We start from the raw sequence: 17,251 nt of genomic DNA, 5'->3' as shown, positions 1-17,251 counted from the left end.
TGGTGGACTTGATTTCACCTCTCACCCCCTTCTAATAATGAACAACCATCCAAAAAATGACAGAGGGAGGAAAATGACCTAAGTACTATAGCTAATAACAAATTACCCAAAACAAATATTCTTTCTGAGATGTGGAAGTTAAGGTTTATCAAAGAATCAGAAATAATAGATACCCTGTGCATCGTATCTTTTGCTAAATTCCACTTTAGTAGTGTGTACAACTCTGCTGTGATTTCTTAGAAAATAACATACTACAGAGGGAATCTCCTCTCAATAATGCATTAGAAAAAATAAACCTTGTTCCTAAGTGAACTGTGAATTATTTCACACTAGAAGAAATACTGATCATCATAACAGATTCACGGTTTTTATGACCTGCTGAAGAGGCTAAAATCAACACTGAGATTTTTGTCATATTTGCGTAACCAATATGCATGCCCTATAGGAGATGGTGTTGGTAACATAGAACAGTGCTCTCTATGGTAGGGTCTATTTGTCCTGTGGGCTGAACTAGACAACCATTTGAGATACAAGCAGGAAACATTAGCACTTCTAATTACAATTATTTTTAATTCATACTTTTAAAGTTTTATGTATATTTCATAATATACATAGTATTTTTTTATTTTTATAGAATTGTACACATACATATTTTATAAAGTAGATTTTAAGTATATATATGATGGAAGAGCATGCTCAAAATATTTTTAACCCATGTGGTACATGATATAAAATGTTTTGTGAACACTAGTCTCTAATAGTGAAATTATTCACAGGGTAATCATGGTTTTTTGATATTAGCAAGAATACCATAAGGAGTAGTAGAATAGTAAGAATGTAATCTTTGAAAATTAGCCAGTCTAGAATAAGAATTCCATTTACATCTTTTTAAAGAAAATATGATCTTAAACCAGTTGTAATATATCTAAAAATCAAGATAGTAATAAAACTCAAAGAGATGTTGTCAGGATAAAATAAAACCAAACAAATGGTATTAATTAGTACAATGATTAATATACACAAGTGCTCTATAAATGTTAGTTCTGCTCTACCTCTTCCCTCTCCTAGCTTCCTTTGGCCTTTGTGTATCATTTTGTATTCATGGCTATATTCTATGTTATAAGGCTCCACACAGTGGAACCTTAATCTCTCTCACTACTAAATAGAGATATCCTGTAGGTTTATTTTGTTAGTTGTTTTATATGTAATTTAACCTTTATTTAAACAGAAATAGATTATGCCAAGAAAAACTTTTAATATTTTAAGGCAACTAATGTTGGATGAAGTAGAAAAATGGTATTATTTTTCTCTTGACCATCATTTCTTTCTTAACTCTCTCTTGTTTCCACTCAGCCACATTCTGCTTTCCACCTAATAGACGAGTTCCACTCCACCTGGAAAGAAGGGTACAATACTAGACCTCATTCCTCATCATTTCTCAGTTTTGCCCTCTTTCTGGTGGGAAACTCCTGCCTTGTTCCACTTCTCACCTTGTGAGAGGGTTCATATTGGCTTAAGCCCCAAACATCTCTCTCACTGGGGCAGAATTTTTTTCTCAATCACTTCACCTCAAATCTTACCTTGAAAACGTTACCTTTTTATATTAAAAAAATCAAACAAAAACCCTCTTTTAACATGGGATTTTGCTTTCCACTTATTTCATTTTATTTATCCCCAGGATTTGGATCCTTCCTTTAATCTTCCCATCCAAACAACCCCTTGCTAACACACACAAACTAGTAGCAATAACAAACATGAAGGCTCAGTTTTAAACTATGCCCCAAAGATTTAAATATGAGCAGCAACATAAAACTATTTTCTTTCCTTCATGCTGCTGAGTTATCATCTCATTATTATTGCTTGAAAAACAAACACGTGAGCCCTACAGCAAGACATATAACAAGTAAGAAAGCATAATCAATGAGATTCTAACATGTACTTTATCAAATTATAATAGAAAACCAAAATGAAGAATACAAGAAAGGGGAAATAAACCAAGACATGCTGCAAATAAAACCTGAGAGGATGGAGATCCAAGAAATGGACACCTTTTGAGTCTTATCCAGGAAAAAGTTTTGGTATCTGCAAAGATGAGAAAATCAGTCATCTCCAAAATGGTAGATGTTGGAAGGTCATATGGATGAAGCCATAATTAACTAATTTATTATTCTAAAATATATTTCTCTCATTGGAGATAGCCAAGTAATTGACTCAAGTTAATAGTTTCTACTTTCAGTGCCTCTTTTTTATGTGTCTTTACATAAAGTCATATTAAATAGTAAAAATAAAATAATTATGCAAATAATTCATTGATAAAAATCCTTCATTGGTGCACACTAAATTAGGAGGAGCTGAATGATCCAATTTTAGCTATACGTATTGGTAAGGTCCATCCCAAGCTGGTAATATTTTACCTTGTGTAATTTCATAGCTAAATACAAGACTGCTTATCCTTCTCCAGTGTCTAAATTGTAACAGGTGGGTATGGTCCAGTGCAGGGAATGACAAAATGCTATGAGCTATGCAGAATTTCAGATAGGTGGGAAAATAAGGGGTAAATCCCTATTCAGTTTTTTCTCTGTCACTTAGGTCTAGCTGCCTGAAACACATATTTAGCCTCATCAGTGATAATAATAATAAAAGAAGGCCACCACAATGTGTTCAATTCTAATGGCATAAGTTTGGAGCTGTTCTCATACCATAAATCTACCATTGTAGTGTAGTTTGGTGATTAAGACTGCAGGCTCTGGAGATCGACCGTGGGCCTTTCTAGCTCTGTGACATAATGAAACTAACTTCTCTCAGAAATTTGTATAGAGTTTAAGTGGATCAATACAGTGGAACACTTAGAACAGTGTCATCTATGTTCAGAAAATTGCTATTCTTTTTATACTATCTTGTACTAAAGATGGCACTATTTATAGGACACTTCTGTCTAAAAAAACCCAGAAGCTACCACATCCCAGGACTGATGCCCTGACATTGATGTGGTGGATTCAAAATAAATATTAGGTTACAAGTACATTGAGTTTAGATAATCAGACATAGGGTGATGAGAAGTTCCAAAATATTCTTAGGACCTATTAAATAAATTAGAAAATAACACTTTAAAATCAGTTTAACATTCTTAGAAATCATCACTCAATAAAAAGGCTTGTAATATTATAATAGGATGATGATATATCTATGCCTACCCCAGGATGACTAAGATGCTTCAAGGAGATAGTCATGATCTATAGAATATAGGTGCACCAAGGTGAGCTATGAAGTTATTAGTTATAATCTCCTTAAAACAGAAAGTTTCTATAACGTACAAAATATAGAAGAAAGGAGACTAAGCAAAATAATTTTTCAGTTTACTTTGCACTTGTTCCAGTGAGAAGGGTTCCCTGAGCAGCAAGTAGGAATATTCCCAAGCACTTAGACATTACATCTCCATTTTTTATGATTAAGATTATTTCACTATCTTTACTCTGTCTAATCATGCATATACACCAAGAAATCCATCTAGGAGATTGTGAAATAATCTTTTCGAAATGTCAATTTAATCCTGACATTGTTCCTCTTAAATTGTTTCCTATGTCCCCAAGTTGATGGTTTCAAAAATAAGGATCACACATTCCTCAGGGACAGAAAAGAGAAGAACTAAGAAAGAAAAGTGGGATAAGTAGGGAAAAAAGAGAGTGAGAATCAGGATTGACCAACAGCACTACATTAGAAGATGGGACAAAGCAAGACCAGCAGGGTAGATGAAGAAGGAGAAACCAGGGAGGAAAAAGAAAAAGAATGTTCTGTCCTTGAAGCCAAAATAAGAAAGAGTATTAAAGAGGAGGGGTAGGTAAATACGCCTCCTTCTGCCGAGAGTTTGAATGGGATAAGAATAGTGACATGGCCACTGGTTTTGACACACAGAGATTGTTACGACATCAAGAGTAGGGTGAAGGGATTTGAGTAGATAAGAAAAGAATGACAGAAGAAACAGTAGAAATGGTTGTAGAAATATGAACAAGTTTAGTGGAGAGATGGAAGAGTAGGCTGGGCGCGGTGGCTCACGCCTGTAATCCTAGCACTTTGGGAGGCCGAGGCCGGTGGATCATCTAAGGTCAGGAGTTCGAGACCAGCTTGGCCAACATGGTCAAAACCAGTCTCTACTAAAAACACAAAAATTAGCTGGGCATGGTGGGGGGCACCTGTAATCCCAGCTAGTAGGGAGGCTGAGGCAGGAGAATTGCTTGAACCCAGGAGGCAGAGATTGCAGTTAGCCAAGATGGCACCATTGCACTCCAGCCTGGGAGACAAAGGGAGACTCTGAAAGAAAAAGAAAGAAAAATAAAAGAAATGGGAGAGTAACTGAAGAAGTACATGGGTCAACGGAGGGTATTTTGAAATCAATTCTAAGCTCTATGGATTTTTGTTTTGTTCACTACTTAATACCCAGTGCCTAGTACAGTGTGTGGCACACACAGTTGCATAATGATGGATGGAATCCAGAGCAGAGAGAAATTTATAGCCAGAGAGCTGAGCAACAGCTCTCCACAGCCATACCCATCATGCAGGGATCTCTTGCCTTGAATGAGTGCCATGCCATTGCACAGGTACAGAAACCAGAGAGTACAGGATAGCCTAATTCTTTTCTTCAACTAGCTAATTCTACTTACTTTTGATCCCACTTTGTTTCACCCCCTCAGGGAAGCTTTTCCAGATCCCTATTCAGATTTGGAATTGTCTTCTCTTCACACCGCTATAATTGTTATTTTTATTTGGCTGTCTTTCTAACTAGTCAATAAGCTCTTTGACGGTGGAGACTATTCCCTGTTTGATTTTTCATCTCAGTGTCTGGCACAATGTCTGGTATAAATCAGACGTCAATACACATTTGATGAATAAATAATAAATGACATTCCTACTGGGAATACAACGTGCTTTTCAGTCAGCACAGATATCTAGTCTTCTTGGTATTTCTTTTCTATTTCTCATTACACAGTAATCCATGACTGTATATTCATACTCAGGTTTATTAGTTTCTTGTGAGTTGGTGAGCAAGATCTAATTCCTTATAGCCTTTTAAAAGGACTAATTTGCTTTTTGTGATTATGCCAATTTAGGAAGTAAGAGCTTAATCCTTAAGAGGCAGAGGGCTAGTTGCCTTCACTGTGCATCAACTTAACTAGTGTAAATAAGAAAAGAAATAATTATGGTGTCATCATACAAGTATTGTGTGATAATTTTTTCTATTTTCTTATGAGTGACTTGGCCCCTTAGAATTAAAATATTAAATTACATTCTGATTACATTGCATATTGTCACATAGTCTTCCTTTTAGCTACCATAAAAAAAAACAAACCATGAGACAATAGGCACTGTCACAATTTTTACTTAACTATCTTTTTATTTAATGTCCAGATTAGACTTTTCCTAATTGAATAATAATAAAAAGCCTTTGATGGTGAATTCTCATCTTTATTCTTTATTGTTATAGAAATTATCACTAAACGAATTAACTATAATTTCTTTTAACTTTTATTCTAATATCCCATGGCTTCAAGAAGCTACCCTGTTTTGAAATATTAATGCTTTTGGTAACTATATTTCTCCAGTCTTTCATTTCTATTAATATTCAATATGAAGTAGGATGCCTTTAAATACCAATAACTGTCCCAGTTCATCCATAATTCATAAATCCCTTTTTAACATGTAATTCATAGATATGGGTATTGCCCACTGACTCTGGAATTAAAGTGAGATAGAACAGTGGCAAGCATCACTGGAAAAATAACTGTCAGTTTCTGCAACCTTATAAAAATCAGCTGGTTAGTTGAAGTTCATATTAGCTCCTTGTCAAGGAGGAAAAGCTATTAGAGGCACCCCATGGATCCAAATTTTATTTTATTTATTTTATTTACATTTTAACAACATTTGATGAGATAAAGCTCTTCAAAAATACTGTATCATTTGCAAGATGAGTTGCTGAATCTTGACAAGGAAGTAGTCCTAACCATGACAAATGCCATTCTCAAAAATGAATTTTAAAAATATTTACAACTGTCAATCAAAAAATATGGCTCTATTTATACAAATAAGACTATATTTTAAAGTGGAGAAACAATGCATGAGTGAAATATTATGCCTTTTATTGAATTAATCAATGAATAGTGAAAAAGATAACAGATTTATCTTTAAGGGCTTTGATGTTTTAATTTTGATGATTTATCTTTAAGGGCTTTGATGATTTAATTTAAGGGCTAAGATGTTTTATAAAGCTTTATTTAATTATACTAATAATGAACAAAGTTTTATTACAACGCATATTTTAAAAACATTTTACTCCTAGAGATGCCTCAAATAATTTAATCTGCCTTCCGTATTGCACAATACAATGGCCCCAGGTCCTGACGCAGAGCTACAAAATCTTATGGGTGATGGGAGCATCTTTTTTTAAATGAAGTAACTCTTGACGGCCTACTGGATAGTTTCAGGATGGAGATTTGTCACCAGTAAGACCAAGCCATGATTAGAAGTTTAGAACTTTTAACCCCACCCCCATCTTCCAGGAAGGGAAGAGGAGCTGGAGATTGAGTTGATAATCAATGATGTCTATATGATGATAAAAACCACTAAAAGATGGTTTGGGAAACTTCCAGGCTTGTGAACACATCCATGTGCTGAGAGGGTGGTGCACCACAACCCCATTGGGAGAGGGGTTCCTGCATGTAGGACCCTTCCAAACTCTGCCCTGTGTGGCTCCTCATCTGGCTATTCTTCTGGATCCTTTGTAATATCCTTTATAATAAACTGGTAAATGTAGGTAAGTGTTTCCCTGAGTTCTGTGAGCCATTCGAGCAAATGATCAACCTGAGGAGTGGGTTGTGAGAACATCTGATTCATAGTCAGATGGTCAGATAAACTGGTGACAACGTGGACTTGTGACTTGTGTCTGAAGTAGGGTGCAGCTTTGAGGAACTGAGCCCTTAACCTGTGGGGTCTGTACAAAGTCCAGGTAGATAGTGTCAGAAGGAAATTGAGTTACAGGGCCTCCAGCTGGTTTTGGAGAATTGGTTGGTATGGAACTACTACTCACCACCTCCCTGCTCGCCCCCACCCTGCCACATATGGCATCAGAAGTAAAGTGTTCTGGAAGTATTGAATACTGTAAGAACATAGAAGATAACAGCAATTATTTTTTTCTAAACAGTTATTGGCTATCTATGTTCTAATGTACTTACCCTTCTCACAATGACTACCACGCTGCCCAACAGGCAAACATGGTAACCTTTAAAATTGAGCTCCAGCATCACCTCCTATTTGAAGGTATTTTTATGTATTGCTGCTGTCCCCACAAGAGAGCTATGCAGCTCGTCCTCTGTTGGTCCTCTGTACGCTGTTCAAACTCTGTCATAGTGTTTTCACCACTGCCCCATCCTGAATTTGTTTACCTTTCTGTCTTGACCAGTTAAGTGGGAATTTCTTGATAGCAAAGATGACTCTTTTACATTGAAATAGGGGAATTTTGGAGAGAATGTTAATTTTTAAATGAGAGATGGATTTAGATTAATCAGGTTGATTTTGAGAATGAAAAGGGAAGTGCAAAATCTATAAGAATGCTATCTCTGAAAACTAAAGTTCCAACAGAGTTACAGCCATAATATACAATTATATCCAAGTTATATAGAATAAAATACCTTGATTTAAGTTATATAAATATAAAATTAATGGCTAAATTTTTGACATAGAATCAGGTTACATTAAAAACATATATACCAGACATATCCCAAAGTAATCTTAAGGTTTCAATTTGAATTTCAAGAATGCATTCTTCCCTTAGATTCTGTCATACAGGTAACATTAACAAATAACCTAGTAATTAACTCATCAAATTGTGAATAATTGAAAGTTGTATGACTTAAGAAATGATCAAAAGTGGTAGAAAAAAAATTTATCAACCCAAAACCTCAACTAATGGTTTACAATGTATGCTCTGTATACCTATAAAAAATGTACAAAGGTTTTGAATATTTTAGCAATGATCTTCTCTTCCCCATCCCAAGCCTGTGCTGTGATTAATACATATTGAGGTTAAATCATATCATCAATACCAAAGTCCTTGAACATAATTGATAGGACAGCATTGAAGTAATGTTCACCCAGTACAAAATTTCTGGTCCAGTAGAGGGCATTGAAAGAATAATAATGACATGCCCATATCATGGAAAGGAAGAGAGCCAAAATTAGGTAATTGAGAAGAGGTCGAAATCAATATTGAAATTTACCCTTAAGAAATGTGGCACAAAGGTGAGGGGAAACCTTGCCACAATTTGCAGCATCACTTGTCACATACACACACACCACTGGATTTGTGTATTTATGAGTTATACAGATATTTTTCAAAAGCATATGAACAAGTTAATGTAGTCAAAGAAAAGCCAGATGCCTACCCACTGAGAGACTTCACAGAGTGACATTAACTTGGTAATTTTACCATGTCCAGAGGTTGATTGTGAATTTTGCTGAAACTAGAGCTCCAGTGTCCCTAAAGCTGAGTTTAACTCTTGAAAATTATACTCACACATGACAGAAGATAGATGGAACACTAGCTGACCTCAACTGCTAGACCAGTGTACACGCCTTTCAGGTAGTCTTCTCTTAGGAGTGCATCCTGAAAATAAAGGAATCAAAATAAAGTTAGTTATATAATTCAGATGTTCTGTTACATTATCTTCTATGATATGTGAGGATATGTGATATGTGATGTGCTTATCCTTCTCACAATGACTACCACGTGAGCTGTGAGTTGGTACATCTGACTCCACTACAAGGATATGCAAGTGGACACAAGACCTCATTAATTAACTAGGCGTTTTTTCTCTCTCTACTTGAGAACTTATTTTTGCCCTTTTCCCTCTTTGATTAAGACTTATCTCTAACATGAGAACCATTCTGCCTCTGCTCTTATTCAACCTGAGTTTTCCTCTTCCAAGTTTTTGGAGAAAAGAGGACAGGTGGAACTTAGCATTACACATGTTCCACCTATGTTTCATAATGTTCCTTACTCTTAAGTCAGGCCACTTTCAGATTCATGATTGGTGTTGGTATATAGAAACAGAGGGAAATTTTGCAGTCTTCTCTACAGCGTTTTGGGAACCTCTACGTTTCTACTCCTATTACCAAAGATAGTCTGAACATCCTTATATATGACATTGATCTGATTAGTTTTCTGTATTTTTTAAATATGATTACGGGGGGCAGGAGAAATGGGAAGTTGTTGTTTAATGGGTACAGAGTTTCTGTTTGAAATCATGAAAAATTCTGGAAGTGGAGAGTGGTACTGGTTGTACAAAATTATGAATGTACTTATTTAATGTCACTAAATTGTACATTTAAAAATGACTGAAAGGTCTGTTGGACAAGAAGTTGTTGTAAAAAGAAAAAAAATTTTTGGTAATGATTGCAAGGCACACACACACACACACACACACACACACACACACACAATATAAGTGGTTTGTTACCAGCCCAGATTGGTTCCACTAAAGTATCTTCTGGCCAGATGTGGTGGCTCACACCTGTAATCCTATTGCTTTGGGAGTCCAAGTCAGGAGGATCACTAAGGCCTGGAGTTTGAGACCAGGCTGGGCAACATAGCAAGACCCCCATTTCTACAAACAATTTTTGTGTTTTAGAGACAAGGTCTCACTCTGTCACTCAGGCTGGAGTGCAGTGGTATGACATGGCTCATTGCAGCCTCAATTTCCTGGGTCAAGCAGTCCTCCCACCTCAGCCCCCTAAGTAGCTAGGACTACATGCACACAACCTATGGTATTGGTATTGGTATGGTATATGGTATTGGTATTGGTATATGGTATATGGTATTATGGTATAATACCATACATATATAGTATTATAAGGCCAATGTTGCCAGCAGAATCAAAACCTCAAACAGGTAATAAAGGAGAACAACATCTACAATAAAATCCATGTTCTGAGCTCAGTTCTGTGTTTTTCAAAGTGGCTGAGGGTCACAGTGAGACTTGCTCTTCATGAGCAAAAGGTATTATTATCTGTCTGCCCTTTCAGACCTAGGCTTGCAGTATGAAAAGTAAATAACGGCCTGATACTTTTCATGAAGCTTCTGCAACTCTTCCCCAAAGCCACTGATAATGACTTCTTGTCAAAAGAAATCTAGGAAACATTTTTTCAATTCCTGTGAAAGTAGTTCTTCATTTATTTTAGAGATGTACTCATGCACCTGGCCAAGTTGGCAAGGGGACACACAGTGCCCTCCAGCTCTCCAAAGCAAATCAGAGGCTTAAATGACAATGGCAGCCAAAACACTCCCTTGGACTCTACAGATTTTCTAGCACTATATCACAATTGCAGTAATAAATAGATTTCGTCGGCACAAATTCGGTCTATTAAACTCAAATTATATGCAAAAAAAGTATCACTTATAACTTAACAGTAAGTTGCTTCATAATATGTATAAACTTATATGTATTTTCTGTTGTCAATTTGGTTTCTTTGGGAAAAGTCACAGTCTATGGAAACTTTTCATTCTATCTATGACATCAAATGAAATCAATTTAGATTTTCTGAATTTTCCATGTAATTGGCTAAAAATAGATTTGTGCAAACCTAGATGCAGATTCTGGCCACTCCATTGACTTGCTATGTGAATTTGGAAGCATTACTTCCTGTTTCTAAGTCTCAGCATCTTGCTCTGCAAAATGGAAGTAATGATAACACCCATTTTGTAGATTTATTAAAGGATGTAATCCACATCAACCCTTTTAGTGTCAGGCATATAGAATATACTCAGTACATGTTAGCTTTTATGGTAATTTAGTTTTATTATTGATAAATATCTCAAGTACATTTTAGCAATTATGATTTGTAAGAGAATCTTGTTTCCCCTAAACAATTTTTATTTTTACTCTTGCTGTTTATTGATTTTTATCTGCTTGTTTTTTTCTTTTTGGAGACAGGGCAGGGTCACTCATATTTCAAGTAGGTAATTTCCATGTAAGTTGCTTTGGCGAACAAAAGAATTGTTAAAATAATTGATAAAAGTTACTTTGACATATGGGTTTACCCTTTAGGATTAAAATAAATGAGGAAAGCTCAAAGCTGTTAGTGTCTTTGCAGTAATATAAATAATTCATAATTGTCAGTATAAAAACAAACATTTTGAAACATCATAAAATTATATTTATAACATCAACAGTAAATTTCTTTCTTCTAATCATATTTTCCCTGTGAAACATTTGATTTTCAGTCAAGATAATGATTATTGCTCTTTTGGGTAGCTAAAATATTCTCTTCATCTAGGCTATCACCACTTCCAAGTAGTCATTAGAATGAGTAACGGTTCTCAGGAGTCTTCCCCAGCCTGACTGGCTGTCACCCATCCTAAGATAACTGACAAAGGAGTCTAGAACTACCACTTTGTGTAGGTCTCAGCCTCTGCGCCTTCCTGTGGAGATGGGCCAGAGTGGCTATAGACCGAGTTCTGCATTATGTTCCAGTTGCAGAAAGACCCTTCTCATGGCCTAGACACACATGTTCAATGTGATAGCCACTATCTGGGTGCACGATTTAAAGTTTCCATTAATTTAAATTAAATAAAATGTAACATGCATTTCTTTGGTTGCTCTTACCACATTTTATATGTTCAATAGCCACAAGTGGCTAGCAGGCATCATTTTGAACAACAAAGATATGAAAGATTTCTCTCACTGTAGAAAGTTCTACTGGACAGCACTGGCCTAGACCATGGGTGAACAAAAAGACAAGCAAAGCCTGAAGCCAAGTGTCACATGGCCGGGTTACAAGGTGGTAAACATTGATATCTCTTGCTCTTATATTCATTCATATAATTTCTTTTCCAAATTAGTCCTGATTTCTTATTTTTGTGTTTTCACCTGTAACTTTATGAACATAAGCCAGTAAATATTTTTTCTAATTCTGGAAAAATAAAATAAATGTGTTCCATATATGGATTGATGGAGAAACTCTCCCTACTATGTATTTGTATACACTGTGGCTCCTCAAAACTCCAATGACTGAATTTTATTCCACTTGAAAATAATTTAAGATGGTATCACGATATTAAACTGCCTATTTAAAATTTCAGAGGGCTTCCCTGAAATGTCCCACTCACAGGTTCATAAGATTTCATTCACAATGCTTAATATTAATATCTTGTCCTTGTCATGTCTCTTGTTATTATAGTTATCAAGAGAATCCATGAGCTGTAAAACTCTAGAGAACAGTACATTTGAAACATGCCAAGCAACTGTGCTTCCCTAAATTCTGATGATGAAAGGTATCCTAGAGGAAGGGCTGCATTAAATGTTCAGATGATATTCTGCTCGCCAAAGAGAGCCAGCTGTTTATATTTGGCAGCATAATGCAACAGAATTATCTCATTTGCAAATCTTGGGATATGGAGATGCAGACAAATGTTAGCAGTATAAACCAGCAAATGTAGAATGGGCTATATTCTTACTATTTGGAGGAAGACTTTGTATTTCATATTTGTGCATATGGAGCTTTGAAAACTTATTCATAAACATGCCTTCTGAGCAATATGGCACATAAGGCATTTTTAATATGGCCAAATCTGTATTAGGATATTTCTTTGCAGAATGCTATATAAACAAATATTTTGAAATTCCACTTACATAAAACGTGAATAAGAAAGGTGTTTAGCCATGAAATAAAAGTGTGTCTGGTGCATTTTAAATAATAAAATGTGTGTTTCTGCTGCCAATCAAATGTCTTGTATAAAGATATTACTCTTTGTTAGATGCAAAAGTCCCTCAATTAGCAAATGACATGTTAGAATTTCTTTGATAAATTCACTCAGTTAATACATTCACGTCTTAGCCTTCACAAAAAAATTCTGCACTCAAGAGGAAAAAGTGTATTCATAGGAAATTTGTTTATGACTCTGAAAATGAATAAAGACCTTTTATCAAAGTAAAACAAAAAGTATTACTTTTCCTTGAAAGAAAGGAAATTTAGCCATCACTACTAGTAGCTAAGCAAGGAAAATCTATTCTTTTCCCTTCAGTTGAAGAGAACCTATTTAAGCCCTGTTAATCAATTCATTCCTCTAACTATAGTCAGAATGATCTTTTAAAAATACAAACATGATCACATGGAATTCTTAATTAAAACATCACAATGACTTTCATTGTTCCTAGGAAAAACATCCAAACTTTTAACCTTTAACATGGCTTACAAAGTACTGCTTGATTGATCTTTCCTGCCTCTCTACCTGCCATGGCACTGCCACAAGGCCTTACAGAGTCCCTAGTACACAGAGGCATTAAAGGAATATTGAATGAATAGGTAAACAAACATTGTAACTTTTTTTCTCAGACAAGAAGCATCCAGAGAAAAGTAACAGATGGGGTGTGAACATTTCCCTGACCACCAGTTATAAAATCACACCTTCCTCCCTGCAGTCTCCATTTTCTAATAGTGTTTTACTTTTCTTAGAGGACAAATACTTGGCATATATTCATTTATATAAATAAACTCTATGATGGCAAATATATGGTCTGGTTTGTTCACTGCTATATCTGCTAATGACTTGAGTAGTCTTTGATATAGAGTAGGTAAACAATACATTTCTGTTGAATGAATGAATGAATGAATGAACACTCTGCTCCTAAAGCATGCACTTGGCTCATCAGTTAATTGTCCTGAAAGCATTTTCAGAGGCTGCTTTGTCTTAAGTCATTATCCTCTTCCCCACCTACAATTCTACTCCCCAAGTTACCATTTGAGGAACTCATTTATTCATTATGAAGCCCAGTTTTTCTTCCCTCACTTAAAGAGTTTCATTGGCACCCCTTGCCTTCAGCATAAGTTCAAAATACTTAGCATAGATACATGACATGGCCCTTGCTAATATCGCCAGCACTAACTCTCACCTTCACCCCCTACTTTCTGTGTTATAGTCAAGCTAATCATTTCTCAGTTCTACATGTTCACCGTGTTCTTCCTCATTCATGGGTAAGTCTTTGCATAAACTGGTTCCCCTGTCTGGGACACTCTTCCCACAGATCCCTTTCACTCTTAATTTTTCTGCAGGTTTGTGCTTTAGAAGTAGTTTCTGCTGGGAAGGTGTCTTCAGAATGCAAATACTGGGGGAGTATTTTGTGTTCCCCCGGTACTTTGTACTATCATACAGTACTTGACCTCCCATAATTTTCATTGCTTATTTCTATGTATTTCCTCCAGATGGTAAGACCTTTGATGGCAAAGGTGATCATTGTTTACACACAGTAGCTGTGCATAAAAATAGCATTTGTTGAATCTGAAAATGAGGAAAATAGCTCAGAATTCTAAGTCAGCTGCAAATCTCAGGCAGTTACTTTTTAGATTAGACTAGGTATTTTTCTGCTGGGACCTAAATCATACTGGGGGTATGATAAAGTCTTACAGGTTACCACAAAGAGAGAAAGCATGATGGTTGATTGTCTGATGTGGATATAACATGCTTAAAGGAGTTCAGCTCAGTTGAAAGACAAACTGACACTGTCCAGAGAGGAACTGTACTCATCTCCAGCAAATTGCTCAGAAAGACCAACTCTTTTTTTATCCCAAAATTTCACACCCGACTCGCTGCAGTAAATTCATCTAAGCTCTATATAACTTTTCGTAAATCTGCAAAAGCTGCAAAAAAACTGCCATGAAAAGCAAGCAAATGTAGGAAATATTCTGGAAAATATAGCATAATGCTGTGTGACATTAATTTATTGATTAGTCTTTGATTTTCTAGACAGTACTACCTTTGGGATAAGCTCTTAGATTTCACCATAAGTCCCATTACATTGACATATGATATTGTCTCTGAGATTGTAACATTATATTGCTACATGTGTAGAATAGGTAAGACTGGAATCTTAGCATAGCAAAATCTGTTCTTAAGCAGCAAAAGACAAGGCTAAATTCTACCTCCTCTTTTAAGATTATTTGGACAATCTAATACTTCATTGAGAGGAGCTGCATATATTTTCTCTGCCACAGCAGCAACAGGAAGACAAGTTGCTTCTTCTAATATAACAAACAGCTTACAAACTTCATTGTAAATGAGGAAGTAGGTCCCTGTCGTGGAGTCTGCAAGGATCACTCCAACAAAGCTGGGAAAATTACCCTTGGAGAGGCATATGAGATTAAAGGATGAAGCATATGAGGTTAAAGGTCCCAGACAGGGAGGCACTGCATGGCCTGCAATCCACACCAGTCACCCAAAAGCCTGAAGTTTGGTCATGGTAGACAAGGAGAAATCAGAGCAAGGACCCATGAGCCAGTGCCTTTATGGAGTGTCATGGGTCGGGCAACTTGTGGCAGGCAGGAAGGATCCTCACTGGGTAATTTCAATGTAATTGAGTCAACATGGAAAGGAGGAAGAGCTAGAATGGGGAAGTCATTAGGCTTAGGGCTTGAATATACAAGTTGGGGACGGGTACCCAAATACAGGCAAAAACTAGGTAAAAGTTTAAAAATAAGCAGGGCAGGTGCCAGCATGAAGGGAGTCATTGAGGTGACAAATAACAGCTTTAAATTACGTTATCATAAATCAAGAACTGCCTTAGAAAGTAACTGGAAATATTGATCAATTGCTAGGAGAAAGAACAGTTCAGCATCAACTGAGTCAAAGCCCAAACATACACTGTGAGATAGATGCACATATGTATTCATGTAGACACCACTGGATATAATTCTCTATGATAAGCCCAATGTGATGGCTCATGCCTGTAATCCCAGAACTTTGGGAGGCTGAGGTGAGCAGATCACCTGAGGTCAGGAGTTCGAGACCAGCCTGGCCAAGATGGTGAAACCCCATCTCTATTAAAAATTCCAAAATTAGGTGTGGTAGTGTGTGCCTGTAATCCCAGCTACTTGGGAGGCTGAGGCAGGAGAATTGCTTGAACCCAGGAGATGGAGGTTGCAGTGAGCCGAGATAATGCCATTGCACTTCAGCCTGGGCAACACAGTGGGACTCTGTCTCCAAATAATAATAATAATAATAATAATAATTCTCTAACAATTTTTTTAGGTTTTTGAAAAATCCCTTGCTTCTCTTTCTTTGCCTTAGTTTCTTCATAAAAATGAGGATGATAGTATCTGCTTCACTGATTAGACAGGACACATAAAGTACTTTTCACATTATTGGTACACAGTAGCTCATCAAAAGTTGATTTATATGCCATGTAGGTGCTTTTTGTGGTTTCCAAATGAAGCATGATAATTTAATTTTAAAATGACCCTTGATTTTTCCCTGCTTGGTTCTAGCTGTCTGGGAAGGGAGGAGGGGGAGAGACCAATAAAAAAAAAGGAGTATGTGGCGTGAAGGTGGAGGAATTATGGGGAGCTCAAAATGACTTTTTTACATTCAAGATGTTTCACTGATCAATCAGGCTGAAAACGCAAAAGCTTGCCTTTAAGCAGGTGACAATAGAAAGGGCAACCTTCCGAGGCAGGCAGATCACCTGAGGTCAGGAGTTCGAGACCAGCCTGGCCAACATGGTGAAACTCCATCTGTACTAAAAATACAAAAAATTAGCCGGGCGTGGTGGCGGGTGCCTGTAATCCCAGCTACTTGGGAGGCTGAGGCAGGAGAATGAATGAAGCCTGAAGTTTGGTCATGGTAGACAAGGAGAATCCAGGAGGCAGAGGTTGCAGTGAGCCAAGATCATGCCATTGCACTCCAGCCTGGGCAACAAGAAGGAAAAGAAAGAAAGAATAAAGGGCAACCTTTAAAAAAAAATTGTCAGGGATTAAGCTAACTCATTATGTAAAGAGCTCACTATTCTTGAAATGGGTCATTTTCTGAGAGTTATCAAAAGAACCAGCTCCATTTGGCTAACACAATATCTTCTAGAAGTTTTAATTAAAATTAAATTAGATTACATACCAAGATGCTGTGTTAGCTGGACTCCAAAGATGGTGCTCCAGTGAGCCATGGTTCCTGATAGTCACACCCTATGCAGTCTCCTCTCCTTGACTGTAAACTAATTGTGACTCACTTGACCCACAGAATGCAGTGGAGGTGATACTATGGTCATAATGACCAGGGGCTGGGTCAGAAGAACTTCAGATTGAGCCTCTTGAAACATTTGCTCTTGGAATTCTCCCTCTCAGGAAACTAACAGCCTGCTATGAAGCCCAAGCCACAAAGAGAGGCCAAGGTAGGTACTCCAATTAAAATCCTCAGCTGACTTTTAAGCCAATAGCCAGT

General features: G+C 36.6%; 1 long non-coding RNA gene across 1 annotated transcript in view; it reads right to left on the bottom strand.

Moving 5' to 3' along the window:
* LOC129397629 (uncharacterized) overlaps positions 1-16,997 on the bottom strand; it is a 31,873-nt gene extending 14,876 nt beyond the window's left edge. Inside the window, exons 1-2 of the long non-coding RNA XR_008625226.1 lie at positions 16,928-16,997; positions 8,564-8,653 (exon numbers count right to left, since the gene is read on the bottom strand). This is a non-coding gene — a long non-coding RNA (uncharacterized LOC129397629). The remainder of the gene's footprint in view (positions 1-8,563; positions 8,654-16,927) is intronic.
* Positions 16,998-17,251: the final 254 nt, after the last annotated feature.

This window comes from Pan paniscus, chromosome 3 (genome assembly GCF_029289425.2).
Source record: "Pan paniscus chromosome 3, NHGRI_mPanPan1-v2.0_pri, whole genome shotgun sequence".
Classification (NCBI taxonomy): Eukaryota; Metazoa; Chordata; class Mammalia; order Primates; family Hominidae; genus Pan; species Pan paniscus.
The sequence above is the reverse complement of the archived record's forward strand: the minus strand, read 5'-3'. Positions and strand labels throughout refer to the sequence as shown.